The following is a 25,277-nucleotide window of genomic DNA, read 5'->3' as shown; positions in this document are numbered from 1 at the left end:
ATTAAAAACCATTTGGGGGCATTTAATGTTCATGCAAAAACAGCTGATTTTTGACAAAAGACATAACACCCCCCATTACGTCATGCTTCAGAAAGGTGAAAAATGGTCCGTTTTCAAATGTTTTATTTTTGAACGTCAGTTTGCATCTGTAGGTAGATCATCAGTTTTAGAGCTAAAATTAGCATGTTTAAAGTGATTTTCATGCTTCCAGGGACCCGGGAAGTGAATTAAAAACCATTTGGGGGCATTTAATGTTCATGCAAAAACAGCTGATTTTTGACAAAAGAGATAACACCCCCCCATTACGTCATGCTTCAGAAAGGTGAAAAATGGTCCGTTTTCAAACATTTTATTTTTGAACGTCAGTTCACATTTGTAGGTGGATCATCAGTTTTAGAGCTAAAATTAGCATGTTTAATGTGATTTTCATGCTTCCAGGGGCCCGGGAAGTGAGTTAAAAACCATTTGGGGGCATTTAATGTTCATGCAAAAACAGCTGATTTTTGACAAAAGAGATTACACCCCCCCATTACATCATGCTTCAGAAAGGTGAAAAATGGTCCGTTTTCAAATGTTTTATTTTTGAACGTCAGTTTACATTTGTAGGTAGATCATCAGTTTTAGAGCTAAAACTAGCATGTTTAAAGTGATTTTCATGCTTCCAGGGGGCCCTAAACACAATATTTGTGGAATGGTTAAATGTGCATGAAAATGGCCAATTGCCAATTTACTCACTCTGGGGTCTCAGAAAGTGTTTCTTCACCCCGGGAAGTGAATTAAGTACCATTTGGAGGCATTTAATGTTCAAATAAAAACGGCTGATTTTTGACAAAAGAGATAACACCCCCATTACGTCATGCTTCAGAAAGGTGAAAAATGGTCCATTTTCAAATGTTTTATTTTTGAACATCAGTTCACATTTGTAGGTGGATCATCAGTTTTAGAGCTAAAATTAGCATGTTTAAAGTGATTTTCATGCATCCAGGGTCCCGGGAAGTGAATTAAAAACCATTTGGGGGCATTTAATGTTCATGCAAAAACAGCTGATTTTTGACAAAAGAGATAACACCCCCCCCATTACGTCATGCTTCAGAAAGGTGAAATATGGTTCGTTTTCAAATGTTTTATTTTTGAACGTCAGTTCATATTTGTAGGTAGATCATCAGTTTTAGAGCTAAAATTAGCATGTTTAAAGTGATTTTCATGCTTCCAGGGACCCGGGAAGTGAATTAAAAACTATTTGGAGGCATTTAATGTTCATGCAAAAACAGCAGATTTTTGACAAAAGAGATAACACCCCCCATTACGTCATGCTTCAGAAAGGTGAAAAATGGTCCGTTTTCAAATGTTTTATTTTTGAACGTCAGTTCATATTTGTAGGTAGGTCATCAGTTTTAGAGCTAAAATTAGCATGTTTAAAGTGATTTTCATGCTTCCAGGGACCCGGGAAGTGAATTAAAAACTATTTGGGGGCATTTAATGTTCATGCAAAAACAGCGGATTTTTGACAAAAGAGATAACACCCCCCATTACGTCATGCTTCAGAAAGGTGAAAAATGGTCCGTTTTCAAATGTTTTATTTTTGAACGTCAGTTTACATTTGTAGGTAGATCATCAGTTTTAGAGCTAAAGCTAGCATGTTTAAAGTGATTTTCATGCTTCCAGAGGCCCGGGAAGTGAATTAAAAACCATTTGGAGGCATTTAATGTTCATGCAAAAACAGCTGATTTTTGACAAAAGAGAAAACACCCCCTCATTACGTCATGCTTCAGAAAGGTGAAAAATGGTCCGTTTTCAAATGTTTTATTTTTGAACGTCAGTTCACATTTGTAGGTGGATCATCAGTTTTAGAGCTAAAATTAGCATGTTTAAAGTGATTTTCATGCATCCAGGGACCCGGGAAGTGAATTAAAAACCATTTGGGGGCATTTAATGTTCATGCAAAAACAGCTGATTTTTGACAAAAGACATAACACCCCCCATTACGTCATGCTTCAGAAAGGTGAAAAATGGTCAGTTTTCAAATGTTTTATTTTTGAACGTCAGTTTACATTTCTAGGTAGATCATCAGTTTTAGAGCTAAAATTAGCATGTTTAAAGTGATTTTCATGCTTCCAGGGACCCGGGAAGTGAATTAAAAACCATTTGGGGGCATTTAATGTTCATGCAAAAACAGCTGATTTTTGACAAAAGAGATAACACCCCCCCATTACGTCATGCTTCAGAAAGGTGAAAAATGGTCCGTTTTCAAATGTTTTATTTTTGAACGTCAGTTCACATTTGTAGGTGGATCATCAGTTTTAGAGCTAAAATGTGCATGTTTAAAGTGATTTTCATGCTTCCAGGGGGCCCTAAACACAACATTTGTGGAATGGTTAAAAGTGCATGAAAATGGCCAATTTACTCACTCTGGGGTCTCAGAAAGTGTTTCTTCACCCCGGGAAGTGAATTAAGTACCATTTGGAGGCATTTAATGTTCAAACAAAAACGGCTGATTTTTGACAAAAGAGATAACACCCCCCATTACGTCATGCTTCAGAAAGGTGAAAAATGGTCCGTTTTCAAATGTTTTATTTTTGAACGTCAGTTCACATTTGTAGGTGGATCATCAGTTTTAGAGCTAAAATTAGCATGTTTAAAGTGATTTTCATGCATCCAGGGGCCCGGGAAGTGAATTAAAAACCATTTGGAGGCATTTAATGTTCATGCAAAAACAGCTGATTTTTGACAAAAGAGATAACACCCCCCATTACGTCATGCTTCAGAAAGGTGAAAAATGGTCCGTTTTCAAATGTTTTATTTTTGAACGTCAGTTCACATTTGTAGGTAGATCATCAGTTTTAGAGCTAAAATTAGCATGTTTAAAGTGATTTTCATGCTTCCAGGGACCCAGGAAGTGAATTAAAAACCATTTGGGGGCATTTAATGTTCCTGCAAAAACAGCTGATTTTTGACAAAAGAGATAACACCCCCCCATTACGTCATGCTTCAGAAAGGTGAAAAATGGTCCGTTTTCAAATGTTTTATTTTTGAACTTCAGTTCATATTTGTAGGTGGATCATCAGTTTTAGAGCTAAAATTAGCATGTTTAAAGTGATTTTCATGCTTCCAGGGGCCCTAAACACAACATTTGTGGAATGGTTAAAAGTGCATGAAAATGGCCAATTTACTCACTCTGGGGTCTCAAAAAGTGTTTCTTCACCCAGGGAAGTGAATTAAATACCATTTGGAAGCATTTAATGTTCAAGCAAAAACGGCTGATTTTTGACAAAAGAGATAACACCCCCCCATTACGTCATGCTTCAGAAAGGTGAAAAATGGTCCGTTTTCAAATGTTTTATTTTTGAACGTCAGTTCACATTTGTAGGTGGATCATCAGTTTTAGAGCTAAAATTAGCATGTTTAAAGTGATTTTCATGCATCCAGGGACCCGGGAAGTGAATTAAAAACCATTTTGGGGCATTTAATGTTCATGCAAAAACAGCTGATTTTTTACAAAAGACATAACACCCCCCATTACGTCATGCTTCAGAAAGGTGAAAAATGGTCCGTTTTCAAATGTTTTATTTTTGAACGTCAGTTTGCATTTGTAGGTAGATCATCAGTTTTAGAGCTAAAATTAGCATGTTTAAAGTGATTTTCATGCTTCCAGGGACCCGGGAAGTGAATTAAAAACCATTTGGGGGCATTTAATGTTCATGCAAAAACAGCTGATTTTTGACAAAAGAGATAACACCCCCCCCATTACGTCATGCTTCAGAAAGGTGAAAAATGGTCCGTTTTCAAATGTTTTATTTTTGAACGTCAGTTCACATTTATAGGTGGATCATCAGTTTTAGAGCTAAAATGTGCATGTTTAAAGTGATTTTCATGCTTCCAGGGGGCCCTAAACACAACATTTGTGGAATGGTTAAAAGTGCATGAAAATGGCCAATTTACTCACTCTGGGGTCTCAGAAAGTGTTTCTTCACCCCGGGAAGTGAATTAAGTACCATTTGGAGGCATTTAATGTTCAAACAAAAACGGCTGATTTATGACAAAAGAGATAACACCCCCCATTACGTCATGCTTCAGAAAGGTGAAAAATGGTCCGTTTTCAAACATTTTATTTTTGAACGTCAGTTCACATTTGTAGGTGGATCATCAGTTTTAGAGCTAAAATTAGCATGTTTAATGTGATTTTCATGCTTCCAGGGGCCCGGGAAGTGAGTTAAAAACCATTTGGGGGCATTTAATGTTCATGCAAAAACAGCTGATTTTTGACAAAAGAGATAACACCCCCCCATTACGTCATGCTTCAGAAAGGTGAAAAATGGTCCGTTTTCAAATGTTTTATTTTTGAACGTCAGTTCATATTTGTAGGTAGATCATCAGTTTTAGAGCTAAAATTAGCATGTTTAAAGTGATTTTCATGCTTCCAGGGACCCGGGAAGTGAATTAAAAACTATTTGGAGGCATTTAATGTTCATGCAAAAACAGCAGATTTTTGACAAAAGAGATAACACCCCCCATTACGTCATGCTTCAAAAAGGTGAAAAATGGTCCGTTTTCAAATGTTTTATTTTTGAACGTCAGTTCATATTTGTAGGTAGGTCATCAGTTTTAGAGCTAAAATTAGCATGTTTAAAGTGATTTTCATGCTTCCAGGGACCCGGGAAGTGAATTAAAAACTATTTGGGGGCATTTAATGTTCATGCAAAAACAGCGGATTTTTGACAAAAGAGATAACACCCCCCATTACGTCATGCTTCAGAAAGGTGAAAAATGGTCCGTTTTCAAATGTTTTATTTTTGAACGTCAGTTTACATTTGTAGGTAGATCATCAGTTTTAGAGCTAAAGCTAGCATGTTTAAAGTGATTTTCATGCTTCCAGAGGCCCGGGAAGTGAATTAAAAACCATTTGGAGGCATTTAATGTTCATGCAAAAACAGCTGATTTTTGACAAAAGAGAAAACACCCCCTCATTACGTCATGCTTCAGAAAGGTGAAAAATGGTCCGTTTTCAAATGTTTTATTTTTGAACGTCAGTTCACATTTGTAGGTGGATCATCAGTTTTAGAGCTAAAATTAGCATGTTTAAAGTGATTTTCATGCATCCAGGGACCCGGGAAGTGAATTAAAAACCATTTGGGGGCATTTAATGTTCATGCAAAAACAGCTGATTTTTGACAAAAGACATAACACCCCCCATTACGTCATGCTTCAGAAAGGTGAAAAATGGTCAGTTTTCAAATGTTTTATTTTTGAACGTCAGTTTACATTTCTAGGTAGATCATCAGTTTTAGAGCTAAAATTAGCATGTTTAAAGTGATTTTCATGCTTCCAGGGACCCGGGAAGTGAATTAAAAACCATTTGGGGGCATTTAATGTTCATGCAAAAACAGCTGATTTTTGACAAAAGAGATAACACCCCCCCATTACGTCATGCTTCAGAAAGGTGAAAAATGGTCCGTTTTCAAATGTTTTATTTTTGAACGTCGGTTCACATTTGTAGGTGGATCATCAGTTTTAGAGCTAAAATGTGCATGTTTAAAGTGATTTTCATGCTTCCAGGGGGCCCTAAACACAACATTTGTGGAATGGTTAAAAGTGCATGAAAATGGCCAATTTACTCACTCTGGGGTCTCAGAAAGTGTTTCTTCACCCCGGGAAGTGAATTAAGTACCATTTGGAGGCATTTAATGTTCAAACAAAAACGGCTGATTTTTGACAAAAGAGATAACACCCCCCATTACGTCATGCTTCAGAAAGGTGAAAAAGGGTCCGTTTTCAAATGTTTTATTTTTGAACGTCAGTTCACATTTGTAGGTGGATCATCAGTTTTAGAGCTAAAATTAGCATGTTTAAAGTGATTTTCATGCATCCAGGGTCCCGGGAAGTGAATTAAAAACCATTTGGGGGCATTTAATGTTCATGCAAAAACAGCTGATTTTTGACAAAAGAGATAACACCCCCCCATTACGTCATGCTTCAGAAAGGTGAAAAATGGTCCGTTTTCAAATGTTTTATTTTTGAACTTCAATTCACATTTGTAGGTGGATCATCAGTTTTAGAGCTAAAATTAGCATGTTTAAAGTGATTATCATGCTTCCAGGGCCCGGGAAGTGAATTAAAAACCATTTGGAGGCATTTAATGTTCATGCAAAAACAGCTGATTTTTGACAAAAGAGATAACACCCCCCATTACGTCATGCTCCAGAAAGGTGAAAAAAGGTCAGTTTTCAAATGTTTTATTTCTGAACGTCAGTTTACATTTGTAGGTAGATCATCAGTTTTAGAGCTAAAGCTCGCATGTTTAAAGTGATTTTCATGCTTCCAGGGGGCCCTAAACACAACATTTGTGGAATGGTTAAAAGTGCATGAAAATGGCCAATTTACTCACTCTGGGGTCTCAGAAAGTGTTTCTTCACCCCTGGAAGTGAATTAAGTACCATTTGGAGGCATTTAATGTTCAAACAAAAACGGCTGATTTTTGACAAAAGAAATAACACCCCCCCATTACGTCATGCTTCAGAAAGGTGAAAAATGGTCCGTTTTCAAATGTTTTATTTTTGAACGTCAGTTCACATTTGTAGGTGGATCATCAGTTTTAGAGCTAAAATTAGCATGTTTAATGTGATTTTCATGCTTCCAGGGGCCCGGGAAGTGAATTAAAAACCATTTGGAGGCATTTAATGTTCATGCAAAAACAGCTGATTTTTGACAAAAGAGATAACACCCCCCATTACGTCATGCTTCAGAAAGGTGAAAAATGGTCTGTTTTCAAATGTTTTATTTTTGAACGTCAGTTCACATTTGTAGGTAGATCATCAGTTTTAGAGCTAAAATTAGCATGTTTAAAGTGATTTTCATGCTTCCAGGGACCCGGGAAGTGAATTAAAAAACATTTGGGGGCATTTAATGTTCCTGCAAAAACAGCTGATTTTTGACAAAAGAGATAACACCCCCCCATTACGTCATGCTTCAGAAAGGTGAAAAATGGTCCGTTTTCAAATGTTTTATTTTTGAACTTCAGTTCATATTTGTAGGTGGATCATCAGTTTTAGAGCTAAAATTAGCATGTTTAAAGTGATTTTCATGCTTCCAGGGGCCCTAAACACAACATTTGTGGAATGGTTAAAAGTGCATGAAAATGGCCAATTTACTCACCCTGGGGTCTCAAAAAGTGTTTCTTCACCCAGGGAAGTGAATTAAATACCATTTGGAAGCATTTAATGTTCAAGCAAAAACGGCTGATTTTTGACAAAAGAGATAACACCCCCCCATTACGTCATGCTTCAGAAAGGTGAAAAATGGTCCGTTTTCAAATGTTTTATTTTTGAACGTCAGTTCACATTTGTAGGTGGATCATCAGTTTTAGAGCTAAAATTAGCATGTTTAAAGTGATTTTCATGCATCCAGGGACCCGGGAAGTGAATTAAAAACCATTTGGGGGCATTTAATGTTCATGCAAAAACAGCTGATTTTTGACAAAAGACATAACACCCCCCATTACGTCATGCTTCAGAAAGGTGAAAAATGGTCCGTTTTCAAATGTTTTATTTTTGAACGTCAGTTTGCATCTGTAGGTAGATCATCAGTTTTAGAGCTAAAATTAGCATGTTTAAAGTGATTTTCATGCTTCCAGGGACCCGGGAAGTGAATTAAAAACCATTTGGGGGCATTTAATGTTCATGCAAAAACAGCTGATTTTTGACAAAAGAGATAACACCCCCCCATTACGTCATGCTTCAGAAAGGTGAAAAATGGTCCGTTTTCAAACATTTTATTTTTGAACGTCAGTTCACATTTGTAGGTGGATCATCAGTTTTAGAGCTAAAATTAGCATGTTTAATGTGATTTTCATGCTTCCAGGGGCCCGGGAAGTGAGTTAAAAACCATTTGGGGGCATTTAATGTTCATGCAAAAACAGCTGATTTTTGACAAAAGAGATTACACCCCCCCATTACATCATGCTTCAGAAAGGTGAAAAATGGTCCGTTTTCAAATGTTTTATTTTTGAACGTCAGTTTACATTTGTAGGTAGATCATCAGTTTTAGAGCTAAAACTAGCATGTTTAAAGTGATTTTCATGCTTCCAGGGGGCCCTAAACACAATATTTGTGGAATGGTTAAATGTGCATGAAAATGGCCAATTGCCAATTTACTCACTCTGGGGTCTCAGAAAGTGTTTCTTCACCCCGGGAAGTGAATTAAGTACCATTTGGAGGCATTTAATGTTCAAATAAAAACGGCTGATTTTTGACAAAAGAGATAACACCCCCATTACGTCATGCTTCAGAAAGGTGAAAAATGGTCCATTTTCAAATGTTTTATTTTTGAACATCAGTTCACATTTGTAGGTGGATCATCAGTTTTAGAGCTAAAATTAGCATGTTTAAAGTGATTTTCATGCATCCAGGGTCCCGGGAAGTGAATTAAAAACCATTTGGGGGCATTTAATGTTCATGCAAAAACAGCTGATTTTTGACAAAAGAGATAACACCCCCCCATTACGTCATGCTTCAGAAAGGTGAAATATGGTTCGTTTTCAAATGTTTTATTTTTGAACGTCAGTTCATATTTGTAGGTAGATCATCAGTTTTAGAGCTAAAATTAGCATGTTTAAAGTGATTTTCATGCTTCCAGGGACCCGGGAAGTGAATTAAAAACTATTTGGAGGCATTTAATGTTCATGCAAAAACAGCAGATTTTTGACAAAAGAGATAACACCCCCCATTACGTCATGCTTCAGAAAGGTGAAAAATGGTCCGTTTTCAAATGTTTTATTTTTGAACGTCAGTTCATATTTGTAGGTAGGTCATCAGTTTTAGAGCTAAAATTAGCATGTTTAAAGTGATTTTCATGCTTCCAGGGACCCGGGAAGTGAATTAAAAACTATTTGGGGGCATTTAATGTTCATGCAAAAACAGCGGATTTTTGACAAAAGAGATAACACCCCCCATTACGTCATGCTTCAGAAAGGTGAAAAATGGTCCGTTTTCAAATGTTTTATTTTTGAACGTCAGTTTACATTTGTAGGTAGATCATCAGTTTTAGAGCTAAAGCTAGCATGTTTAAAGTGATTTTCATGCTTCCAGAGGCCCGGGAAGTGAATTAAAAACCATTTGGAGGCATTTAATGTTCATGCAAAAACAGCTGATTTTTGACAAAAGAGAAAACACCCCCTCATTACGTCATGCTTCAGAAAGGTGAAAAATGGTCCGTTTTCAAATGTTTTATTTTTGAACGTCAGTTCACATTTGTAGGTGGATCATCAGTTTTAGAGCTAAAATTAGCATGTTTAAAGTGATTTTCATGCATCCAGGGACCCGGGAAGTGAATTAAAAACCATTTGGGGGCATTTAATGTTCATGCAAAAACAGCTGATTTTTGACAAAAGACATAACACCCCCCATTACGTCATGCTTCAGAAAGGTGAAAAATGGTCAGTTTTCAAATGTTTTATTTTTGAACGTCAGTTTACATTTCTAGGTAGATCATCAGTTTTAGAGCTAAAATTAGCATGTTTAAAGTGATTTTCATGCTTCCAGGGACCCGGGAAGTGAATTAAAAACCATTTGGGGGCATTTAATGTTCATGCAAAAACAGCTGATTTTTGACAAAAGAGATAACACCCCCCCATTACGTCATGCTTCAGAAAGGTGAAAAATGGTCCGTTTTCAAATGTTTTATTTTTGAACGTCAGTTCACATTTGTAGGTGGATCATCAGTTTTAGAGCTAAAATGTGCATGTTTAAAGTGATTTTCATGCTTCCAGGGGGCCCTAAACACAACATTTGTGGAATGGTTAAAAGTGCATGAAAATGGCCAATTTACTCACTCTGGGGTCTCAGAAAGTGTTTCTTCACCCCGGGAAGTGAATTAAGTACCATTTGGAGGCATTTAATGTTCAAACAAAAACGGCTGATTTTTGACAAAAGAGATAACACCCCCCATTACGTCATGCTTCAGAAAGGTGAAAAATGGTCCGTTTTCAAATGTTTTATTTTTGAACGTCAGTTCACATTTGTAGGTGGATCATCAGTTTTAGAGCTAAAATTAGCATGTTTAAAGTGATTTTCATGCATCCAGGGGCCCGGGAAGTGAATTAAAAACCATTTGGAGGCATTTAATGTTCATGCAAAAACAGCTGATTTTTGACAAAAGAGATAACACCCCCCATTACGTCATGCTTCAGAAAGGTGAAAAATGGTCCGTTTTCAAATGTTTTATTTTTGAACGTCAGTTCACATTTGTAGGTAGATCATCAGTTTTAGAGCTAAAATTAGCATGTTTAAAGTGATTTTCATGCTTCCAGGGACCCAGGAAGTGAATTAAAAACCATTTGGGGGCATTTAATGTTCCTGCAAAAACAGCTGATTTTTGACAAAAGAGATAACACCCCCCCATTACGTCATGCTTCAGAAAGGTGAAAAATGGTCCGTTTTCAAATGTTTTATTTTTGAACTTCAGTTCATATTTGTAGGTGGATCATCAGTTTTAGAGCTAAAATTAGCATGTTTAAAGTGATTTTCATGCTTCCAGGGGCCCTAAACACAACATTTGTGGAATGGTTAAAAGTGCATGAAAATGGCCAATTTACTCACTCTGGGGTCTCAAAAAGTGTTTCTTCACCCAGGGAAGTGAATTAAATACCATTTGGAAGCATTTAATGTTCAAGCAAAAACGGCTGATTTTTGACAAAAGAGATAACACCCCCCCATTACGTCATGCTTCAGAAAGGTGAAAAATGGTCCGTTTTCAAATGTTTTATTTTTGAACATCAGTTCACATTTGTAGGTGGATCATCAGTTTTAGAGCTAAAATTAGCATGTTTAAAGTGATTTTCATGCATCCAGGGACCCGGGAAGTGAATTAAAAACCATTTTGGGGCATTTAATGTTCATGCAAAAACAGCTGATTTTTTACAAAAGACATAACACCCCCCATTACGTCATGCTTCAGAAAGGTGAAAAATGGTCCGTTTTCAAATGTTTTATTTTTGAACGTCAGTTTGCATTTGTAGGTAGATCATCAGTTTTAGAGCTAAAATTAGCATGTTTAAAGTGATTTTCATGCTTCCAGGGACCCGGGAAGTGAATTAAAAACCATTTGGGGGCATTTAATGTTCATGCAAAAACAGCTGATTTTTGACAAAAGAGATAACCCCCCCCCATTACGTCATGCTTCAGAAAGGTGAAAAATGGTCCGTTTTCAAATGTTTTATTTTTGAACGTCAGTTCACATTTATAGGTGGATCATCAGTTTTAGAGCTAAAATGTGCATGTTTAAAGTGATTTTCATGCTTCCAGGGGGCCCTAAACACAACATTTGTGGAATGGTTAAAAGTGCATGAAAATGGCCAATTTACTCACTCTGGGGTCTCAGAAAGTGTTTCTTCACCCCGGGAAGTGAATTAAGTACCATTTGGAGGCATTTAATGTTCAAACAAAAACGGCTGATTTATGACAAAAGAGATAACACCCCCCATTACGTCATGCTTCAGAAAGGTGAAAAATGGTCCGTTTTCAAACATTTTATTTTTGAACGTCAGTTCACATTTGTAGGTGGATCAATAGTTTTAGAGCTAAAATTAGCATGTTTAATGTGATTTTCATGCTTCCAGGGGCCCGGGAAGTGAGTTAAAAACCATTTGGGGGCATTTAATGTTCATGCAAAAACAGCTGATTTTTGACAAAAGAGATAACACCCCCCCATTACGTCATGCTTCAGAAAGGTGAAAAATGGTCCGTTTTCAAATGTTTTATTTTTGAACGTCAGTTCATATTTGTAGGTAGATCATCAGTTTTAGAGCTAAAATTAGCATGTTTAAAGTGATTTTCATGCTTCCAGGGACCCGGGAAGTGAATTAAAAACTATTTGGAGGCATTTAATGTTCATGCAAAAACAGCAGATTTTTGACAAAAGAGATAACACCCCCCATTACGTCATGCTTCAAAAAGGTGAAAAATGGTCCGTTTTCAAATGTTTTATTTTTGAACGTCAGTTCATATTTGTAGGTAGGTCATCAGTTTTAGAGCTAAAATTAGCATGTTTAAAGTGATTTTCATGCTTCCAGGGACCCGGGAAGTGAATTAAAAACTATTTGGGGGCATTTAATGATCATGCAAAAACAGCGGATTTTTGACAAAAGAGATAACACCCCCCATTACGTCATGCTTCAGAAAGGTGAAAAATGGTCCGTTTTCAAATGTTTTATTTTTGAACGTCAGTTTACATTTGTAGGTAGATCATCAGTTTTAGAGCTAAAGCTAGCATGTTTAAAGGGATTTTCATGCTTCCAGAGGCCCGGGAAGTGAATTAAAAACCATTTGGAGGCATTTAATGTTCATGCAAAAACAGCTGATTTTTGACAAAAGAGAAAACACCCCCTCATTACGTCATGCTTCAGAAAGGTGAAAAATGGTCCGTTTTCAAATGTTTTATTTTTGAACGTCAGTTCACATTTGTAGGTGGATCATCAGTTTTAGAGCTAAAATTAGCATGTTTAAAGTGATTTTCATGCTTCCAGGGGCCCTAAACACAACATTTGTGGAATGGTTAAAAGTGCATGAAAATGGCCAATTTACTCACTCTGGGGTCTCAAAAAGTGCTTCTTCACCCAGGGAAGTGAATTAAATACCATTTGGAAGCATTTAATGTTCAAGCAAAAACGGCTGATTTTTGACAAAAGAGATAACACCCCCCCATTACGTCATGCTTCAGAAAGGTGAAAAATGGTCCGTTTTCAAATGTTTTATTTTTGAACGTCAGTTCACATTTGTAGGTGGATCATCAGTTTTAGAGCTAAAATTAGCATGTTTAAAGTGATTTTCATGCATCCAGGGACCCGGGAAGTGAATTAAAACCCATTTGGGGGCATTTAATGTTCATGCAAAAACAGCTGATTTTTGACAAAAGACATAACACCCCCCATTACGTCATGCTTCAGAAAGGTGAAAAATGGTCAGTTTTCAAATGTTTTATTTTTGAACGTCAGTTTACATTTGTAGGTAGATCATCAGTTTTAGAGCTAAAATTAGCATGTTTAAAGTGATTTTCATGCTTCCAGGGACCCGGGAAGTGAATTAAAAACCATTTGGGGGCATTTAATGTTCATGCAAAAACAGCTGATTTTTGACAAAAGAGATAACACCCCCCATTACGTCATGCTTCAGAAAGGTGAAAAATGGTCCGTTTTCAAATGTTTTATTTTTGAACGTCAGTTCACATTTATAGGTGGATCATCAGTTTTAGAGCTAAAATGTGCATGTTTAAAGTGATTTTCATGCTTCCAGGGGGCCCTAAACACAACATTTGTGGAATGGTTAAAAGTGCATGAAAATGGCCAATTTACTCACTCTGGGGTCTCAGAAAGTGTTTCTTCACCCCGGGAAGTGAATTAAGTACCATTTGGAGGCATTTAATGTTCAAACAAAAACGGCTGATTTATGACAAAAGAGATAACACCCCCCCATTACGTCATGCTTCAGAAAGGTGAAAAATGGTCCGTTTTCAAACATTTTATTTTTGAACGTCAGTTCACATTTGTAGGTGGATCATCAGTTTTAGAGCTAAAATTAGCATGTTTAATGTGATTTTCATGCTTCCAGGGGCCCGGGAAGTGAGTTAAAAACCATTTGGGGGCATTTAATGTTCATGCAAAAACAGCTGATTTTTGACAAAAGAGATTACACCCCCCCATTACGTCATGCTTCAGAAAGGTGAAAAATGGTCCGTTTTCAAATGTTTTATTTTTGAACGTCAGTTTACATTTGTAGGTAGATCATCAGTTTTAGAGCTAAAACTAGCATGTTTAAAGTGATTTTCATGCTTCCAGGGGGCCCTAAACACAACATTTGTGGAATGGTTAAATGTGCATGAAAATGGCCAATTGCCAATTTACTCACTCTGGGGTCTCAGAAAGTGTTTCTTCACCCCGGGAAGTGAATTTAGTACCATGTGGAGGCATTTAATGTTCAAATAAAAACGGCTGATTTTTGACAAAAGAGATAACACCCCCATTACGTCATGCTTCAGAAAGGTGAAAAATGGTCCGTTTTCAAATGTTTTATTTTTGAACATCAGTTCACATTTGTAGGTGGATCATCAGTTTTAGAGCTAAAATTAGCATGTTTAAAGTGATTTTCATGCATCCAGGGTCCCGGGAAGTGAATTAAAAACCATTTGGGGGCATTTAATGTTCATGCAAAAACAGCTGATTTTTGACAAAAGAGATAACACCCCCCCATTACGTCATGCTTCAGAAAGGTGAAAAATGGTCCGTTTTCAAATGTTTTATTTTTGAACTTCAATTCACATTTGTAGGTGGATCATCAGTTTTAGAGCTAAAATTAGCATGTTTTAAGTGATTTTCATGCTTCCAGGGCCCGGGAAGTGAATTAAAAACCATTTGGAGGCATTTAATGTTCATGCAAAAACAGCTGATTTTTGACAAAAGAGATAACACCCCCCATTACGTCATGCTTCAGAAAGGTGAAAAATGGTCCGTTTTCAAATGTGTTATTTTTGAACGTCAGTTTACATTTGTAGGTAGATCATCAGTTTTAGAGCTAAAGCTAGCATGTTTAAAGTGATTTTCATGCTTCCAGGGGGCCCTAAACACAACATTTGTGGAATGGTTAAAAGTGCATGAAAATGGCCAATTTACTCACTCTGGGGTCTCAGAAAGTGTTTCTTCACCCCGGGAAGTGAATTAAGTACCATTTGGAGGCATTTAATGTTCAAACAAAAACGGCTGATTTTTGACAAAAGAAATAACACCCCCCCATTACGTCATGCTTCAGAAAGGTGAAAAATGGTCCGTTTTCAAATGTTTTATTTTTGAACGTCAGTTCATATTTGTAGGTAGATCATCAGTTTTAGAGCTAAAATTAGCATGTTTAAAGTGATTTTCATGCTTCCAGGGACCCGGGAAGTGAATTAAAAACTATTTGGAGGCATTTAATGTTCATGCAAAAACAGCAGATTTTTGACAAAAGAGATAACACCCCCCATTACGTCATGCTTCAGAAAGGTGAAAAATGGTCCATTTTCAAATGTTTTATTTTTGAACGTCAGTTCATATTTGTAGGTGGATCATCAGTTTTAGAGCTAAAATTAGCATGTTTAATGTGATTTTCATGCTTCCAGGGGCCCGGGAAGTGAGTTAAAAACCATTTGGGGGCATTTAATGTTCATGCAAAAACAGCTGATTTTTGACAAAAGAGATTACACCCCCCCATTACATCATGCTTCAGAAAGGTGAAAAATGGTCCGTTTTCAAATGTTTTATTTTTGAACGTCAGTTTACATTTGTAGGTAGATCATCAGTTTTAGAGCTAAAACTCGCATGTTTAAAGTGATTTTCATGCTTCCAGGGGGCCCTAAACACAATATTTGTGGAATGGTTAAATGTGCATGAAAATGGCCAATTGCCAATTTACTCACTCTGGGGTCTCAGAAAGTGTTTCTTCACCCCGGGAAGTGAATTAAGTACCATTTGGAGGCATTTAATGTTCAAATAAAAACGGCTGATTTTTGACAAAAGAGATAACACCCCCATTACGTCATGCTTCAGAAAGGTGAAAAATGGTCCATTTTCAAATGTTTTATTTTTGAACATCAGTTCACATTTGTAGGTGGATCATCAGTTTTAGAGCTAAAATTAGCATGTTTAAAGTGATTTTCATGCATCCAGGGTCCCGGGAAGTGAATTAAAAACCATTTGGGGGCATTTAATGTTCATGCAAAAACAGCTGATTTTTTACAAAAGAGATAACACCCCCCCATTACGTCATGCTTCAGAAAGGTGAAATATGGTTCGTTTTCAAATGTTTTATTTTTGAACGTCAGTTCATATTTGTAGGTAGATCATCAGTTTTAGAGCTAAAATTAGCATGTTTAAAGTGATTTTCATGCTTCCAGGGACCCGGGAAGTGAATTAAAAACTATTTGGAGGCATTTAATGTTCATGCAAAAACAGCAGATTTTTGACAAAAGAGATAACACCCCCCATTACGTCATGCTTCAGAAAGGTGAAAAATGGTCCGTTTTCAAATGTTTTATTTTTGAACGTCAGTTCACATTTGTAGGTAGGTCATCAGTTTTAGAGCTAAAATTAGCATGTTTAAAGTGATTTTCATGCTTCCAGGGACCCGGGAAGTGAATTAAAAACTATTTGGGGGCATTTAATGTTCATGCAAAAACAGCGGATTTTTGACAAAAGAGATAACACCCCCCATTACGTCATGCTTCAGAAAGGTGAAAAATGGTCCGTTTTCAAATGTTTTATTTTTGAACGTCAGTTTACATTTGTAGGTAGATCATCAGTTTTAGAGCTAAAGCTAGCATGTTTAAAGTGATTTTCATGCTTCCAGAGGCCCGGGAAGTGAATTAAAAACCATTTGGAGGCATTTAATGTTCATGCAAAAACAGCTGATTTTTGACAAAAGAGAAAACACCCCCTCATTACGTCATGCTTCAGAAAGGTGAAAAATGGTCCGTTTTCAAATGTTTTATTTTTGAACGTCAGTTCACATTTGTAGGTGGATCATCAGTTTTAGAGCTAAAATTAGCATGTTTAAAGTGATTTTCATGCATCCAGGGACCCGGGAAGTGAATTAAAAACCATTTGGGGGCATTTAATGTTCATGCAAAAACAGCAGATTTTTGACAAAAGACATAACACCCCCCATTACGTCATGCTTCAGAAAGGTGAAAAATGGTCAGTTTTCAAATGTTTTATTTTTGAACGTCAGTTTACATTTCTAGGTAGATCATCAGTTTTAGAGCTAAAATTAGCATGTTTAAAGTGATTTTCATGCTTCCAGGGACCCGGGAAGTGAATTAAAAACCATTTGGGGGCATTTAATGTTCATGCAAAAACAGCTGATTTTTGACAAAAGAGATAACACCCCCCCATTACGTCATGCTTCAGAAAGGTGAAAAATGGTCCGTTTTCAAATGTTTTATTTTTGAACGTCAGTTCACATTTGTAGGTGGATCATCAGTTTTAGAGCTAAAATGTGCATGTTTAAAGTGATTTTCATGCTTCCAGGGGGCCCTAAACACAACATTTGTGGAATGGTTAAAAGTGCATGAAAATGGCCAATTTACTCACTCTGGGGTCTCAGAAAGTGTTTCTTCACCCCGGGAAGTGAATTAAGTACCATTTGGAGGCATTTAATGTTCAAACAAAAACGGCTGATTTTTGACAAAAGAGATAACACCCCCCATTACGTCATGCTTCAGAAAGGTGAAAAATGGTCCGTTTTCAAATGTTTTATTTTTGAACTTCAGTTCACATTTGTAGGTGGATCATCAGTTTTAGAGCTAAAATTAGCATGTTTAAAGTGATTTTCATGCATCCAGGGGCCCGGGAAGTGAATTAAAAACCATTTGGAGGCATTTAATGTTCATGCAAAAACAGCTGATTTTTGACAAAAGAGATAACACCCCCCATTACGTCATGCTTCAGAAAGGTGAAAAATGGTCCGTTTTCAAATGTTTTATTTTTGAACGTCAGTTCACATTTGTAGGTAGATCATCAGTTTTAGAGCTAAAATTAGCATGTTTAAAGTGATTTTCATGCTTCCAGGGACCCAGGAAGTGAATTAAAAACCATTTGGGGGCATTTAATGTTCCTGCAAAAACAGCTGATTTTTGACAAAAGAGATAACACCCCCCCATTACGTCATGCTTCAGAAAGGTGAAAAATGGTCCGTTTTCAAATGTTTTATTTTTGAACTTCAGTTCATATTTGTAGGTGGATCATCAGTTTTAGAGCTAAAATTAGCATGTTTAAAGTGATTTTCATGCTTCCAGGGGCCCTAAACACAACATTTGTGGAATGGTTAAAAGTGCATGAAAATGGCCAATTTACTCACTCTGGGGTCTCAAAAAGTGTTTCTTCACCCAGGGAAGTGAATTAAATACCATTTGGAAGCATTTAATGTTCAAGCAAAAACGGCTGATTTTTGACAAAAGAGATAACACCCCCCCATTACGTCATGCTTCAGAAAGGTGAAAAATGGTCCGTTTTCAAATGTTTTATTTTTGAACGTCAGTTCACATTTGTAGGTGGATCATCAGTTTTAGAGCTAAAATTAGCATGTTTAAAGTGATTTTCATGCATCCAGGGACCCGGGAAGTGAATTAAAAACCATTTTGGGGCATTTAATGTTCATGCAAAAACAGCTGATTTTTTACAAAAGACATAACACCCCCCATTACGTCATGCTTCAGAAAGGTGAAAAATGGTCCGTTTTCAAATGTTTTATTTTTGAACGTCAGTTTGCATTTGTAGGTAGATCATCAGTTTTAGAGCTAAAATTAGCATGTTTAAAGTGATTTTCATGCTTCCAGGGACCCGGGAAGTGAATTAAAAACCATTTGGGGGCATTTAATGTTCATGCAAAAACAGCTGATTTTTGACAAAAGAGATAACACCCCCCCCATTACGTCATGCTTCAGAAAGGTGAAAAATGGTCCGTTTTCAAATGTTTTATTTTTGAACGTCAGTTCACATTTATAGGTGGATCATCAGTTTTAGAGCTAAAATGTGCATGTTTAAAGTGATTTTCATGCTTCCAGGGGGCCCTAAACACAACATTTGTGGAATGGTTAAAAGTGCATGAAAATGGCCAATTTACTCACTCTGGGGTCTCAGAAAGTGTTTCTTCACCCCGGGAAGTGAATTAAGTACCATTTGGAGGCATTTAATGTTCAAACAAAAACGGCTGATTTATGACAAAAGAGATAACACCCCCCATTACGTCATGCTTCAGAAAGGTGAAAAATGGTCCGTTTTCAAACATTTTATTTTTGAACGTCAGTTCACATTTGTAGGTGGATCATCAGTTTTAGAGCTAAAATTAGCATGTTTAATGTGATTTTCATGCTTCCAGGGGCCCGGGAAGTGAGTTAAAAACCATTTGGGGGCATTTAATGTTCATGCAAAAACAGCTGATTTTTGACAAAAGAGATAACACCCCCCCATTACGTCATGCTTCAGAAAGGTGAAAAATGGTCCGTTTTCAAATGTTTTATTTTTGAACGTCAGTTCATATTTGTAGGTAGATCATCAGTTTTAGAGCTAAAATTAGCATGTTTAAAGTGATTTTCATGCTTCCAGGGACCCGGGAAGTGAATTAAAAACTATTTGGAGGCATTTAATGTTCATGCAAAAACAGCAGATTTTTGACAAAAGAGATAACACCCCCCATTACGTCATGCTTCAAAAAGGTGAAAAATGGTCCGTTTTCAAATGTTTTATTTTTGAACGTCAGTTCATATTTGTAGGTAGGTCATCAGTTTTAGAGCTAAAATTAGCATGTTTAAAGTGATTTTCATGCTTCCAGGGACCCGGGAAGTGAATTAAAAACTATTTGGGGGCATTTAATGATCATGCAAAAACAGCGGATTTTTGACAAAAGAGATAACACCCCCCATTACGTCATGCTTCAGAAAGGTGAAAAATGGTCCGTTTTCAAATGTTTTATTTTTGAACGTCAGTTTACATTTGTAGGTAGATCATCAGTTTTAGAGCTAAAGCTAGCATGTTTAAAGTGATTTTCATGCTTCCAGAGGCCCGGGAAGTGAATTAAAAACCATTTGGAGGCATTTAATGTTCATGCAAAAACAGCTGATTTTTGACAAAAGAGAAAACACCCCCTCATTACGTCATGCTTCAGAAAGGTGAAAAATGGTCCGTTTTCAAATGTTTTATTTTTGAACGTCAGTTCACATTTGTAGGTGGATCATCAGTTTTAGAGCTAAAATTAGCATGTTTAAAGTGATTTTCATGCTTCCAGGGGCCCTAAACACAACATTTGTGGAATGGTTAAAAGTGCATGAAAATGGCCAATTTACTCACTCTGGGGTCTCAAAAAGTGCTTCTTCACCCAGGGAAGTGAATTAAATACCATTTGGAAGCATTTAATGTTCAAGCAAAAACGGCTGATTTTTGACAAAAGAGATAACACCCCCCCATTACGTCATGCTTCAGAAAGGTGAAAAATGGTCCGTTTTCAAATGTTTTATTTTTGAACGTCAGTTCACATTTGTAGGTGGATCATCAGTTTTAGAGCTAAAATTAGCATGTTTAAAGTGATTTTCATGCATCCAGGGACCCGGGAAGTGAATTAAAAACCATTTGGGGGCATTTAATGTTCATGCAAAAACAGCTGATTTTTGACAAAAGACATAACACCCCCCATTACGTCATGCTTCAGAAAGGTGAAAAATGGTCAGTTTTCAAATGTTTTATTTTTGAACGTCAGTTTACATTTGTAGGTAGATCATCAGTTTTAGAGCTAAAATTAGCATGTTTAAAGTGATTTTCATGCTTCCAGGGACCCGGGAAGTGAATTAAAAACCATTTGGGGGCATTTAATGTTCATGCAAAAACAGCTGATTTTTGACAAAAGAGATAACACCCCCCATTACGTCATGCTTCAGAAAGGTGAAAAATGGTCCGTTTTCAAATGTTTTATTTTTGAACGTCAGTTCACATTTATAGGTGGATCATCAGTTTTAGAGCTAAAATGTGCATGTTTAAAGTGATTTTCATGCTTCCAGGGGGCCCTAAACACAACTTTTGTGGAATGGTTAAAAGTGCATGAAAATGGCCAATTTACTCACTCTGGGGTCTCAGAAAGTGTTTCTTCACCCCGGGAAGTGAATTAAGTACCATTTGGAGGCATTTAATGTTCAAACAAAAACGGCTGATTTATGACAAAAGAGATAACACCCCCCCATTACGTCATGCTTCAGAAAGGTGAAAAATGGTCCGTTTTCAAACATTTTATTTTTGAACGTCAGTTCACATTTGTAGGTGGATCATCAGTTTTAGAGCTAAAATTAGCATGTTTAATGTGATTTTCATGCTTCCAGGGGCCCGGGAAGTGAGTTAAAACCCATTTGGGGGCATTTAATGTTCATGCAAAAACAGCTGATTTTTGACAAAAGAGATTACACCCCCCCATTACGTCATGCTTCAGAAAGGTGAAAAATGGTCCGTTTTCAAATGTTTTATTTTTGAACGTCAGTTTACATTTGTAGGTAGATCATCAGTTTTAGAGCTAAAACTAGCATGTTTAAAGTGATTTTCATGCTTCCAGGGGGCCCTAAACACAACATTTGTGGAATGGTTAAATGTGCATGAAAATGGCCAATTGCCAATTTACTCACTCTGGGGTCTCAGAAAGTGTTTCTTCACCCCGGGAAGTGAATTAAGTACCATGTGGAGGCATTTAATGTTCAAATAAAAACGGCTGATTTTTGACAAAAGAGATAACACCCCCATTACGTCATGCTTCAGAAAGGTGAAAAATGGTCCGTTTTCAAATGTTTTATTTTTGAACATCAGTTCACATTTGTAGGTGGATCATCAGTTTTAGAGCTAAAATTAGCATGTTTAAAGTGATTTTCATGCATCCAGGGTCCCGGGAAGTGAATTAAAAACCATTTGGGGGCATTTAATGTTCATGCAAAAACAGCTGATTTTTGACAAAAGAGATAACACCCCCCCATTACGTCATGCTTCAGAAAGGTGAAAAATGGTCCGTTTTCAAATGTTTTATTTTTGAACTTCAATTCACATTTGTAGGTGGATCATCAGTTTTAGAGCTAAAATTAGCATGTTTAAAGTGATTTTCATGCTTCCAGGGCCCGGGAAGTGAATTAAAAACCATTTGGAGGCATTTAATGTTCATGCAAAAACAGCTGATTTTTGACAAAAGAGATAACACCCCCCATTACGTCATGCTTCAGAAAGGTGAAAAATGGTCCGTTTTCAAATGTGTTATTTTTGAACGTCAGTTTACATTTGTAGGTAGATCATCAGTTTTAGAGCTAAAGCTAGCATGTTTAAAGTGATTTTCATGCTTCCAGGGGGCCCTAAACACAACATTTGTGGAATGGTTAAAAGTGCATGAAAATGGCCAATTTACTCACTCTGGGGTCTCAGAAAGTGTTTCTTCACCCCGGGAAGTGAATTAAGTACCATTTGGAGGCATTTAATGTTCAAACAAAAACGGCTGATTTTTGACAAAAGAAATAACACCCCCCCATTACGTCATGCTTCAGAAAGGTGAAAAATGGTCCGTTTTCAAATGTTTTATTTTTGAACGTCAGTTCATATTTGTAGGTAGATCATCAGTTTTAGAGCTAAAATTAGCATGTTTAAAGTGATTTTCATGCTTCCAGGGACCCGGGAAGTGAATTAAAAACTATTTGGAGGCATTTAATGTTCATGCAAAAACAGCAGATTTTTGACAAAAGAGATAACACCCCCCATTACGTCATGCTTCAGAAAGGTGAAAAATGGTCCATTTTCAAATGTTTTATTTTTGAACGTCAGTTCATATTTGTAGGTAGATCATCAGTTTTAGAGCTAAAATTAGCATGTTTAAAGTGATTTTCATGCTTCCAGGGACCCGGGAAGTGAATTAAAAACTATTTGGGGGCATTTAATGCTCATGCAAAAACAGCGGATTTTTGACAAAAGAGATAACACCCCCCATTACGTCATGCTTCAGAAAGGTGAAAAATGGTCCGTTTTCAAATGTTTTATTTTTGAACGTCAGTTTACATTTGTAGGTAGATCATCAGTTTTAGAGCTAAAGCTAGCATGTTTAAAGTGATTTTCATGCTTCCAGAGGCCCGGGAAGTGAATTAAAAACCATTTGGAGGCATTTATTGTTCATGCAAAAACAGCTGATTTTTGACAAAAGAGAAAACACCCCCTCATTACGTCATGCTTCAGAAAGGTGAAAAATGGTCCGTTTTCAAATGTTTTTTTTTTTAACATCAGTTCACATTTGTAGGTGGATCATCAGTTTTAGAGCTAAAATTAGCATGTTTAAAGTGATTTTCATGCTTCCAGGGGCCCTAAACACAACATTTGTGGAATGGTTAAAAGTGCATGAAAATGGCCAATTTACTCACTCTGGGGTCTCAAAAAGTGTTTCTTCACCCAGGGAAGTGAATTAAATACCATTTGGAAGCATTTAATGTTCAAGCAAAAACGGCTGATTTTTGACAAAAGAGATAACACCCCCCCATTACGTCATGCTTCAGAAAGGTGAAAAATGGTCCGTTTTCAAATGTTTTATTTTTGAACGTCAGTTCACATTTGTAGGTGGATCATCAGTTTTAGAGCTAAAATTAGCATGTTCAAAGTGATTTTCATGCATCCAGGGACCCGGGAAGTGAATTAAAAACCATTTGGGGGCATTTAATGTTCATGCAAAAACAGCTGATTTTTGACAAAAGACATAACACCCCCCATTACGTCATGCTTCAGAAAGGTGAAAAATGGTCGGTTTTCAAATGTTTTATTTTTGAACGTCAGTTTACATTTCTAGGTAGATCATCAGTTTTAGAGCTAAAATTAGCATGTTTAAAGTGATTTTCATACTTCCAGGGACCCGGGAAGTGAATTAAAAACCATTTGGGGGCATTTAATGTTCATGCACAAACAGCTGATTTTTGACAAAAGAGATAACACCCCCCCATTACGTCATGCTTCAGAAAGGTGAAAAATGGTCCGTTTTCAAATGTTTTATTTTTGAACGTCAGTTCACATTTGTAGGTGGATCATCAGTTTTAGAGCTAAAATGTGCATGTTTAAAGTGATTTTCATGCTTCCAGGGGGCCCTAAACACAACATTTGTGGAATGGTTAAAAGTGCATGAAAATGGCCAATTTACTCACTCTGGGGTCTCAGAAAGTGTTTCTTCACCCCGGGAAGTGAATTAAGTACCATTTGGAGGCATTTAATGTTCAAACAAAAACGGCTGATTTTTGACAAAAGAGATAACACCCCCCATTACGTCATGCTTCAGAAAGGTGAAAAATGGTCCGTTTTCAAATGTTTTATTTTTGAACGTCAGTTCACATTTGTAGGTGGATCATCAGTTTTAGAGCTAAAATTAGCATGTTTAAAGTGATTTTCATGCATCCAGGGTCCCGGGAAGTGAATTAAAAACCATTTGGGGGCATTTAATGTTCATGCAAAAACAGCTGATTTTTGACAAAAGAGATAACACCCCCCCATTACGTCATGCTTCAGAAAGGTGAAAAATGGTCCGTTTTCAAATGTTTTATTTTTGAACTTCAATTCACATTTGTAGGTGGATCATCAGTTTTAGAGCTAAAATTAGCATGTTTAAAGTGATTTTCATGCTTCCAGGGCCCGGGAAGTGAATTAAAAACCATTTGGAGGCATTTAATGTTCATGCAAAAACAGCTGATTTTTGACAAAAGAGATAACACCCCCCATTACGTCATGCTCCAGAAAGGTGAAAAAAGGTCCGTTTTAAAATGTTTTATTTCTGAACGTCAGTTTACATTTGTAGGTAGATCATCAGTTTTAGAGCTAAAGCTCGCATGTTTAAAGTGATTTTCATGCTTCCAGGGGGCCCTAAACACAACATTTGTGGAATGGTTAAAAGTGCATGAAAATGGCCAATTTACTCACTCTGGGGTCTCAGAAAGTGTTTCTTCACCCCGGGAAGTGAATTAAGTACCATTTGGAGGCATTTAATGTTCAAACAAAAACGGCTGATTTTTGACAAAAGAAATAACACCCCCCCATTACGTCATGCTTCAGAAAGGTGAAAAATGGTCAGTTTTCAAATGTTTTATTTTTGAACGTCAGTTCACATTTGTAGGTGGATCATCAGTTTTAGAGCTAAAATTAGCATGTTTAATGTGATTTTCATGCTTCCAGGGGCCCGGGAAGTGAATTAAAAACCATTTGGAGGCATTTAATGTTCATGCAAAAACAGCTGATTTTTGACAAAAGAGATAACACCCCCCATTACGTCATGCTTCAGAAAGGTGAAAAATGGTCTGTTTTCAAATGTTTTATTTTTGAACGTCAGTTCACATTTGTAGGTAGATCATCAGTTTTAGAGCTAAAATTAGCATGTTTAAAGTGATTTTCATGCTTCCAGGGACCCGGGAAGTGAATTAAAAACCATTTGGGGGCATTTAATGTTCCTGCAAAAACAGCTGATTTTTGACAAAAGAGATAACACCCCCCCATTACGTCATGCTTCAGAAAGGTGAAAAATGGTCCGTTTTCAAATGTTTTATTTTTGAACGTCAGTTCACATTTGTAGGTAGATCATCAGTTTTAGAGCTAAAATTAGCATGTTTAAAGTGATTTTCATGCTTCCAGGGACCCGGGAAGTGAATTAAAAACCATTTGGCGGCATTTAATGTTCATGCAAAAACGGCAGATTTTTGACAATAGAGATAACACCCCCCCATTACGTCATGCTTCA

Source organism: Lissotriton helveticus, chromosome 11 (assembly GCF_964261635.1).
Source record: "Lissotriton helveticus chromosome 11, aLisHel1.1, whole genome shotgun sequence".
In the NCBI taxonomy this organism is placed as follows: domain Eukaryota; kingdom Metazoa; phylum Chordata; class Amphibia; order Caudata; family Salamandridae; genus Lissotriton; species Lissotriton helveticus.
This window is presented reverse-complemented; position numbering follows the sequence as displayed.